At 38.7% G+C, this 11,341-nt stretch overlaps 1 pseudogene; it reads left to right on the forward strand.

The window, feature by feature from the left end:
- Positions 1–10,213: 10,213 nt before the first annotated feature.
- Positions 10,214–10,612, forward strand: LOC114022822 (annotated as a pseudogene).
- Positions 10,613–11,341: the final 729 nt, after the last annotated feature.

Below are 11,341 nucleotides of genomic sequence, written 5' to 3' on the forward strand. Positions count from 1 at the left end.
ATTGTTCCTGTTCAAAACAAAAAACCTGAAAAAAAACCAAACCCAGATTCTTTTTTAGACGAATTGTGATCTAACCAAGATTCCTGTGTTCTTGTGAAGTTGATTTTTGCAATCCAGTTGTAAGACTTTTTATTTATACCTGATGAATTGTATCTTACTAGATTTGACCCAATGTTCTAGCCTATCTAGCTCTTTATGGACTATAACTGTGATCCAACATGTTAGAGAGTTGCCTCTCACAGCTTTGGATCATCTGCAAATTGGATGAACTTGTTATGTATGTTCTTACAGAAGTCACTAATAACTCAAGCATAGATCAGGAGCATTCTACTGGAGATCTTTGGGAAACTTACACTGGTGGGTGGGCTTTGAATTAGTCCAGCCATTCCAGAAGGCAATTTTGTAATTATACTCAAAAAATTACTAAGCTCTAATTACCCTCTTCCCTGCAATACCAACACTAGGCCTATATTCCAAAGAGAACACAAAAAATAGAAAAAGACCCACATATACAAAAAATATTTATAGCATCTCTTTTTGTGGTGGCAAATATTGGAAACTGAGGGGATGCCCATCAATTGGGGAATGGCTAAATATGTTGTGGTTTATGAATGTAATGGAATACTATTGTTCCATAAGAAATGATGAGCAGATGGATTTCAGAAAAACCTGGAAAGACTTACATGAACTGATGCTGAGTGAAGTGAGCAGAACCAGGAGAACACTGTACTCAATAACAACAGCGCTGTGTGATGATCAGCTATGATTGACTTAGTGTTTCTCAGCAATACAATGATCCAAAACAATTCCAAAAGACTCGTAATGGAAAATGCTAACCACACCCAGAGAAAGAACTGTGGAGTCTGAATACAGAGAGAAATATATTATTTTCATTTAGTTTTGGTTTTTTCTTTCTCATGGTTTTTCCCATTTGTTCTGATTCTTCTTTTACAACATGACTAATGTGGAAATATGTTTAATATGATTATACATGTATAACCTACATCAAATTGCTTGCTGTCTTAGAGAGGAGGGAAGAAAGGGATGGAGGGAGAAAAATTTGGAACTCAAAATCTTACAAAAATGAATGTTGAAAATTATCTTCACATGTAATTGGAAAAAAAATACTATTAAAAAAAAAGAAAGAAAAATACTAATACTAGGCCCATATTTCAAAGAGATTAAAGAAATAGGAAAAGGGCACTTACACACAAAAATATTGATAGAAGCTCTTTAGTGGTGGCACCAAACTGGAAACTGAGGGAGCATTCATCAATTGGGAAATGGATAAACAAATTATGTCATATGAATATAATGGAATTCTATTGTTCTCTAAGAAATGATGAAGAGAATGGTTTCAGAAAAACCTGGGAAGACTTGTATAAACTGACAGAGTAAAGTAAGCAGCACTAGGAGTAAAAAATTATACAAAGACAAACAGCTTTGAAACACTTAAGAACAATGATCAACACAATGATCAATCGTGATTCCAGGGTACTGAGGATGACGCATGCTACTCACCTCCTAAGAGAAAAGTGGTGGACCCCGGGTACAGAATGAAATGTTTTGGATTTTTTTTTTTTGGAGGGACATGGCCAATACTGGATTTTGTTTTGCTTGACTAAGCATATTTATAATGAGTTTTTTTTTTTTAATGGAAGGGAAATGGAAGGAAGAGAACATGGACTTTGGTTAACTGAAAAGATTAAATTAAAATTTAAGAATAAAATAAAAAGTCGACATTGGAACACTGACCACTTTGGGTCAGGGGATACAACCAGTTTCAAATCCATTTAATTGTATTACCACCTGGTCCATCATTTCCATCTTTTCCACAAGAAGAGTATGATATATTTTGATAAATTCTTTCCTAAATTGTAGGTAAATAATTTCCAAAGCATTCCCCAATCTACTCTGTCAAACAAGAAAATAAGGTTAATCTGCCTTGACTTGTTCTTGATGCAACGCTCTTTTTCTAGATAGCCACTAACCATCTATTCAATTATTCATTCTAGAATTTTCCCAGGAATTGAAACCAAGGCCCCTGGTCAACAGTTTATAAACTATTTTATTCCCTTTTTGGAAAACTGGAACAACATTCCTTTTTTCATCTTTCATCATCTTTCAAATGTTACTGACAATATCTTAGCAAGCATACAATCCAAGAAGGATTCAAGCTGAAGAAAGAAAAGGAACTGCGAAGGAGATATAAAGACTTTTTGAATTGTGAAGGTCAGAATTTGTATTTGGAGAACAAATTTGGAGGTGAATACATATATATGAGACTGTAGGTACGTGTGTGTGTGTGTGTGTGTGTGTGTATACACACATACACATACATATAAATGTATGTATTTATTTTTATATATTATATATGTATGCACATTACTATTCCTGAGAATGTAATTCATTTAGACCAAGAACTTGAATACACCAAAAATAATTATGGGCTCATTTACTATCTTCTTACTTATCTGGGGTAGTAATCTTCTTAACCTCTTTGGTGCTATTATTTTCAGTGCAAAAGTCATATTCCATGGTGGAGAATACAAAAGGAAAATCAATATTGAATAGTTCTGCCTTCTCTCTATTGTCAGTTTTCATCTTCCCTGTCTGCCCAAGGAGCTGTCCTACCTTATCCTTGATAAAACTCTTCCTCCCAATATAGTTTTAAAAACCTTGTTAATTGTCCCTCATCACCTCAGCTCATTACCCCCCTGATACTGCTTATGCTGGACTGTGTCACATTTCTATCCTTCCTCCATTGCATACCTTTGCTTTTGACTTCTGGGTATACCTTTTAAAAATCTAAGTTGGTTTGAGTGTTCCATGAATATCCATATTCATAACTACAGAAAACTCCCACTTTTCCTTGGCATTACAATTGTTTTTTTTTCCTCAATGGAACTGTTTCTCCTTCTCTTGAAGTTCTTCTAAATTTCTCCCTCCCAGATTCAAATTTCCGACCTTCACGATGCCAAAAGCTTTCAAATCTTCACATCTCCTTCTTCATAGGTTTTTCTCCTCCTTCTTCAGCTTGAATTCTTCTTTCTCTCCTTCCAATTTTTCCATTGATGCAGAAGTAAAATTAGCAGTCAAACATTAGATTGTAAACTGTCTAAAACACAGGCAGGCACATGACTGTCATACTTCTTAGTGGATACAGAGTTCTTCTATTATTTGAAAGCAGAAAAAGAATTAGAACTCAAACCCTTCACTTAGAGTAATGCAACAAAAAAGGATGCTTAGAATCTTCTCCTTTGTCTTCTTTATCTAGGTCTTCTAAGATATCAAAATAAGAAGAAAATTGTCTAGCACTGTCTTAAGATAAAGAGGTCTCCTCTGATGCTTAACAATCCTTTAGATGTAAGCATCAGAATTACTGCTTACATAATCTAATTGGTCTCTGTGCCTCCAGCCTCACTCCACTCCAATCTATTCTCCACTCAGATGCCAAGGTGATTTTTCTTAACTGTAGGTTTAACCATGTCATCCACCTCCTAATAAATGAGCTACAATAATTTCCTAGCTTGTATCTCTGGATGCCTGACATTCTTTCTGGTTGTCCCCCAAGTCTGGAGGGCTCTCTCTCCTCAGCTCCACCTAGGGATTTCCCTGGCTTCCTATAAGTTCCAACTAAAATCCCATCTCTTACAGGAAGCTTCTCCCAAACCCTCTTAACTTCAGTACTTTCTCTAGGTTAATTATTTTCTATTTATCCTGTATATAGCTTGTTTGTATATATTTGTTTGCATATTATCTCTCCCATTAGATTGTAAACTGCTTGGAAGCAAAGACTATCTTTTGCCTCTTTTTCTATCCTCAGCACTTAGCCAGTGCCTGGCACATAATAGGCATTTAATAAATGTTTATCAAATGATTGATCATATGAAAGGTTGTGACATGGGGCTGGGATACTGTTTTGTTTTCATCCAGGTAAGTTAGGCATATTCACATGAGTCTGTCTAGATGTGGCTTGCAAATAAGCAAGAATCAACATCTCTAATATCTCCTTCCCACATCATTCTCCAAACAAGACTTTGATTCCTGCCAGGAGGGAAAATGGGAGATTGAGGCCAGAGCCTGGTCACCCTGCCATCCTTACAGAGAAAGGCTACTGTGCTAGAACTATATCTATCCACTTTCTTTAATATTATTAGTCTGGGGGAAGTAGTTCAAGCTAAGCTCCTGATCATTATTCCTTAACGGGGAAGGAGTGCCTCAAGTTCTACATGGAAGGCTTGACCACTTTCCCACCAGATGCCACAGCAAATAGCAAATAAACCCATTTATCCAAACAGATAGCAAAACATAAATCAGAGAAAGTATGCATAGGAGAATATAAGCCAGAGTGAGAGATAGAGTCCCTATCACCCAAAGGGAAATTCCCAGAAGTCTTTAGGTCTCTAGGGTAGCAAGCTGGCGATAAGGACATAATATCCAGCCCTTCTCGTGTTAGCTTCTCCCCAGAGTATTTCTTTCTCTTCAGCAACCTGAAAAGAGGTTGGAATGGTACATCTTCTTTCTTGAAGCTGGAAGCCAGAAGAACTGAGTATCTCTCTTCCATGCTTTAATAAACTTCATCTGCACCTTAAAGAGGAATGAAACACTGAGTAACCAATCTCCACCAACGAGGAGATTGTCCCATGCAACTGGCCCTTTGAGCCAAAGGTTACATTCAAATCAAATATCAAGTCTTTTACTAGGAATTTAAAACTGAGACCTGCCCTATATTTCTAGTCTTCTCACACTTTATTGTCCTCCACATATTTTATACTCTAGTCACACTGGCCTACTTGGAAGTTATTCAAACATGACAATTCATTTCACATTTTTGTTTTTCTTTTCTTACTAACTGTCCACTATGCCTAGAATGATCTATCCTCTTACCTCTGCCTTTTACTTTCACTGACTTCCTTCAAGACTCATCTCAAAGACCATCTGGTACAGGAGAACTTTTCCCTGGGAGCATTATTTAGGAATAATAGAACTTATTAGAGAGTTGTCTGGGAGCACACAGCTGTTAAGTGACTTGAATGCCACTTGACCATATGTAGAAGACCATATGTTCTTGAGAAGAACTTGAACCCAGATATTCCTTATTCTAAGGTCAACTCTCTAAACACTATACCTTACTCATAACTCTATAAGAATATTTATTACAGGAGGGCGGAGCCAAGATGGTGGAGTAAAAGCAGTGACTTGCTTGAGCTCTTCCCCAAACCCCTCCAAATACCTGTAAAAAATGGCTCTAAACAAATTCTAAAGCAGCAGAACCCACAAAAATACAAAGTGAAACAAACTTCCAGTCCAAGACAGCCTGGATGGTTGATTAGAAAGGTCTATTGCGCCAAAAGGGGAGAGGAGTACACTTCAGCACACAGGCAAAACAGGCCTCAGCAAACCTAGAGCAAGCCTCAGAGGACTGAATCACAGGCAGCTGTGACAGTTTCCAGACTTCTCAACCCACAAACACCAAAGACAACTTAAAAGTTCAGTGGGAAAAGTAGGTGACCACAGTGAGAGAGAGAAGCGCGGTCCCAGCCCCAGTCCCTGCACTTGGCCCCAGGGTGGTGGCTGCTTTCAGCCCACAGACTAAGGGGGAATTGAGTGGCTGATCAGAGGGGAATTGCAGGGATCTTTCACTGGTGCTAAGGCAGGATTCTCTTGCTTTGCCTGTGCTTAGATCTGGGTCACAGTTCTGGGTGGCAATCTTGGGGTGAGGAGGAATGCTGGTGTGGTAGAGCTTGTAGTGGTGGTGGAGAGGGAATCTTCCTCCCAGTTCCAAAGCATAAAAGAGTGCTTGTGGTCACTCATAGACCAGAGCACAGGCCAGGAAAGGAGTAAACCCCTCACCCTTTATCTTGGGGCAAACTTAGAAGACCTGAAAATTTACAGGTCCCTAGAAGTATCTCTGAAAACAGCCGCACAAAACTCCCAAAACTTGGGACAGTACATTCTCCACACTGGAAGCAGACCCCTACCTTAACAAAGAGTTTAAAACTCAAGTAATTGGCTGGGATCATGAACAAACAAAGAGGTAAAAAAAGTCAAACCATAGAATCTTTCTTTGGTATCAAAAAAGATCAAAACATACAACCAGAAGAAGAAAACAAAGTCAAAGTTCCTACATCCAAAGCCTCCAAGAAAAATATGAATCAGTACCAGGCCATGGAAGAGCTCAAAAAAGAGTTTGAGAAACAAATAAAAGAGGTAGAGGAAAAACTGGGAAGAGAAATGAGAGTGATGCAAGAAAATCATGAAAAACAGTCAACAGCTTACTAAAGGAGACCCAAAAAAATACTGAAGAAAATAACACCTTCAAAAACAGCCTCACCCAAATGGCAAAAGAGGTCCAAAAAGCCAATGAGGAGAAGAATGTCCTAAAATGCAAAATTGGCCAAATGGAAAAGGAAGTCCAAAAGCTTGCTGAAGAAAACACTTCCTTAAAAATTATAATGGAGCAATTGGAAGCTAGTGACTTTATGACAAATCAAGACACTATAAAGCAAATCCAAAAGAATGAAAAATTAGAGAACACTGTGAAATATCTCATTGGAAAAACAACTGACCTGGGAAATAGATCCAGGAGAAAGAATTTAAAAATTATTGGACTATCTTTAAAAATTATTGGACTATCTGAAAGCTATGATCAAAAAAAGAGCCGAGACATCATCTTTCAAGAAATTATCAAAAAAAACTGCCCTGATATGTTGGAACCAGAGGGCAAAATAGAAATGGAAAGAATTCACCGATCTCCTCCTGAAAGAGATCCTCAAAGGAAAATTCCTAGGAATATTGTAGCCAAATTCCAGAGTTCCCAGGTCAAGGAGAAAATATTACAAGCAGCCAGAAAAAAACAATTCAAGTATTGTGGAAACACAATCAGGATAACACAAGATTTAGCTGCTTCTACATTAAGGGATTGCAGGGCATGGAATATAATATTCCGGAGAGCAAAGGAGATAGGACCTAGCCAGCAAAACTGAGTATATTTCTTCAGGGGAAGAAATGGTCATTCAGTGAAATAGAGGACTTTAAAGCATTCTTGATGAAAAGACCAGAGTTGAATAGAAAATTTGAATTTCAAATACAAGACTCAAGTGGAACCTGAAGAGGTAAACAGGAAAGAGAAAATCATAAGAGACTTATTAAGGTTGAACCGTTTACATTCCTGCATGGAAAGATGATATTTGTAACTCATGAGACCTTTGTCAGTATTAGGGTAGTTAGAGGGGAAAAAATTATATGTACATATATATATAGATATCGATATAGATATAGAGAGATAGAGGGCACAGGGTGAGTTGAAGATGAAGGGGTTGTATCTGGAGAATAAAATTAAGGGGTGAGAGAGGAATATACTAGGAGAAGGAGAAAGGGAGAGGTAGAATGGGGTAAATTATCCTACAAAAAAAAAACAGAAAAGAAAAGGCTCTTACAATAGAGGGGGAAAGGGGAAGGTAAGAGGGAATGAGTGAATCTTATTCTCATAGGATTTGACTTAAGGAGGATATAACATACACACTCAATTGGGTGTGGAAATCTGTCTTACCCTACAGGAAAATAGGAGGGGAAGGGGATAAGAGAGTAGGGGAATGATAGAGAGGAGGGCAGATTGGGAAAGGGAGTAATCAGAAGCAAATACTTCTGAAGAGGGACAGGGTCAAAAGAAAGAATAGAATAAATGGGGGGGGCAGAATAGGATTAAGGGAAATAGAGTTAGTTTTTTAAGGCCTATCTACTATGGAAGTGTTTTGCATAACTGCACATGTATAACCTATATTGAGCTGCTTGCCTGTTCAATGAGGGTGGGTGGGGAGGGAGGAAGGGAGAAAATTTGGAACCCAAAGTTTTAAAAACACATGTTTAAAAAAAATGTTTTCACATGCAACTGGGAAATAAGAAATACAGGAAATGGGGTACAGAAATCCATCCTGCCCTACAGGAAAATTGAAGGGGAAGGGGAAAAGAGAAGGGGGGGAGAGACAGAAGGGAAGGCAGACTAGGGGAAGGGGTATTTAGAATGCATGCCATCTTGGGATGGGGGAGGGGCGAGATGGGGTGAAAATTTGGAACTCAAAATCTTGTGGAAGTAAATGTTGAAAACAAAAAAATAAATAAATAATTACCACTTTTTAAAAAATTAAAAAAAATAAAAAGAAATTATCAAGGAAAATTGCCCTGGTATTCTAGAACCAGAGGGCAAAATAGAAATTGAAAGAATCCACTGATCACCTCCTGAAAGAGATCCCCAAAGGAAAACTCTTAGGAATGGTGTAGCTAAATTCCAGAGTTCCCAGGTCAAGGAGAAAATATTACAAGCAGCCAGAAAGAAACAATTCAAGTATCGTGGAAACACAATCAGGATAACACAAGATTTAGCTGCTTCTACATTAAGGGACCTCAGGGCATGGAATATAATATTCCAGAGGGCAAAGGAGATAGGATTACAACCAAGAATCACCTACCCAGCAAAACTGAGTATAATCCTTCAGGGGAAAAAATGGTCATTCAGTGAAATAAGGGACTTTCAAGCATTCTTGATGAAAAGACCAGAGCTGAATAGAAAATTTGAATTTCAAATACAAGACTCAAGTGAAACATGAAGAGGTAAATAGGAAAGAGAAATTATAAGAGACTTATTAAGGTTGAATTGTTTCCATTCCTGCATGGAAAGATGGTATTTGTAACTCATGAGTCTTTTGTCAGTATTAGGGTAGTTGGAGAGAAAAAATTATATGTATGTATGGATAGATAGATAGATAGATAGATAGATAAGAGTGCACAGGGTGAGTTGATGATGAAGGAGTGATATCTGGAGAATAAAATTAAGGGGTGAGAGGGGATTATAATGGGAGAATGAGAAAGGGAGAGGTAGAATGGGGTAAATTATCTCACATGAAACAGACAAGAAAAGCCTTTTACAGTGGAGGGGAAATGGGGGAAGGTTAGAGGGAATGAGTGAATCTTATTCTCATAGGATTTGGCTTAAGGTGGGAATAACATACACACTCAATTGGGTATGGAAATCTATCTTACCCTACAGGAAAATAGGAGGAGAAGGAGACAAGAGGGCAGGGGGATGATAGAGGGGAGAGCAGATTGGGGGAGGGGATAATCAGAAGCAAACACTTCTGAGGAGGGACAGGGTCAAAAGAGAGAATAGAATAAATGGGGGGCGAGATAGGATGAAGGGAAATATACTTAGTTTTTCACAACATGACTACTATGGAAGTGTTTTGCATGACTACATATGTATATAACCTATAGCGAGTTGCTTGCCTTTTCAATGAGGGTGGGTGGGGAGGGAGAAAAGGAGAAAATTTGAAACCCAAAGTTTTATAAACTCATGTTAAAAAAATTGTTTTCACATGCAACTGGGAAATAAGATATACAGGAAATTGGGTATAGAAATCTATCCCGCCCTACAGGAAAACTGAAGGGGAAGAGGATAAAAGAAGAGGGTGAGAGATAGAAGGGAAGGCAGATTAGGGGAAGGATTAGGATTAGATTCAGAATGCATGCCATCTTGGGGTAGGGGGAGGGATGAGATGGGGAGAAAATTTGGAACTCAAAATATTGTGGAAATGAATGTTGAAAACTAAAAATAAATAATTTTTTTAAAAAAGAAATGTAGAGAAGAGAAAGAAAAGAAAAGAAGAGAAAAGAAAAGCTGGACTGGAAAAAAAAAAAACATTTGCTATTAGTTTCCAGAGAAATAAAATAGCATTATTTAAATTGATGTCTTAGAGCATAAGATTAATAAGAAAGAATAGGGGGAGCAGGTTAAGTAGGGAATTCTGGGAGAGTTTCTGATTCCAATGACTTTAAGTATACGACTGCTGAATTTATTTGAGTCTTTACAGGCTTAGCAGTTTAGCACGCAGATGAGTATTCTCCAGTCAGTACATCCAAAATATAAGACCATGTACGATAGATACATTATGTCAGCTGTCTTGGATTCCAAATTGGGTCAACCTGTGGCACTGGCTGTCTGTGTTTTCTAGATATTATGCACTACAATGTAAGGCAAAAGTCTGCAACAGAATGAAAAAAGCAACCCTTGTCTTTACATTCACAAATTATCTTGAAGGGCTTAGAGATCTACTTAGTTTGAGAAAAGAAAATGATGTGTTGTTTCTCAGAATATTGTCTTCCCTAATTAAGAAAAAAAATTTAAAACTAAACATTTTCACCCCTGGCTTCCAAGATGACCAAGAAGAGGAGGAACAACGGGTGCGCCAAGAAGAGCCCCGGCCACATGCAGCCCATCGTCTGTACCAACTGCGCCCGCTGTGTGCCCAAGGACAAGGCCATCAAGAATTCATCATCAGCAACATCGTGGAAGCCGCGGCCGTCAGGGACATCTGCGAGGCCAGCGTCTTCAACTCCTACGTGCTGCCCAAACTGTATGTGAAACTGTATTACTGTGTGAGCTGCGCGATCCACAGCAAGGTAGTGAGGAATCAGTCCCGGGAGGCACGAAAGGATCGGACACCCCCACCCCGCTGCAGACCTGCTGGTGCTGCCCCCAGACCCCCTCCAAAGCCTGTGTAAAGAGCTATCTGCCCATCAACATTCCTGAACTGATCAGAGGAAAATAAAATGGTTGGGCAACCTTAAAAAAAAATAAAATAAAATTTCATCATAGAATTGGAAAGGGCCTTCGGAATAATCTTATCCAACTCAGACTGATATAAGGGAAAGAGCTAGGTCTTTTAAGCCAGAGGACCTGGATTCAAATTCTACCTCTTATATTTACCACCTGTGTGACTGTGGGCAAGTCATTTTACCTCTCTTGGGTCTCAGTTTTCTCATCTATAAAATGAAAGAGCTGGGCTAGAGTGAACTTTATGATGCTATGGATTTCCAGCAGGAGGGAAGTGAGGTGCATAGGGTTAAGTAATTTGCCTAATGTCCTGGTAAAAGCAGATGAGGACCTCAGGTTTCCACACTCCCATTCAAGGGTTCCTCCCACTGTATCAAATTTCAGTTATAGAGAAGTAGGCTATACAATTGTAAAGGATCTTGGCTTATTTTATAGCTGTGGAAAGTAAGGCCTAGAACAGACCTGCACATGGCATTAGGTAGGGGCCAAAGTTAAAAAAGGCTAAACTTCTTTGGGCCCCAGATAGGTTAGACTAGAGAGAGACTGATGATGGTTGGTTGCCATGACTCAAGTGAAACAGGAGAGTGCGCAGTGGCAACCGTACATTTTTTGCCAACCACCTGAAATCCTTGGGTGGGCCATAAGCAACCCGGGGGCTGTATGTTTTGCAGGCCTGTACTAGAGAAATTAAGTGACTTGTCCCAAGTAAATGGACCTGTGATAGAGCAC

The sequence above is a fragment of the Vombatus ursinus genome, unplaced genomic scaffold, assembly GCF_900497805.2.
Source record: "Vombatus ursinus unplaced genomic scaffold, bare-nosed wombat genome assembly UNPS02014813.1, whole genome shotgun sequence".
Classification (NCBI taxonomy): domain Eukaryota; kingdom Metazoa; phylum Chordata; class Mammalia; order Diprotodontia; family Vombatidae; genus Vombatus; species Vombatus ursinus.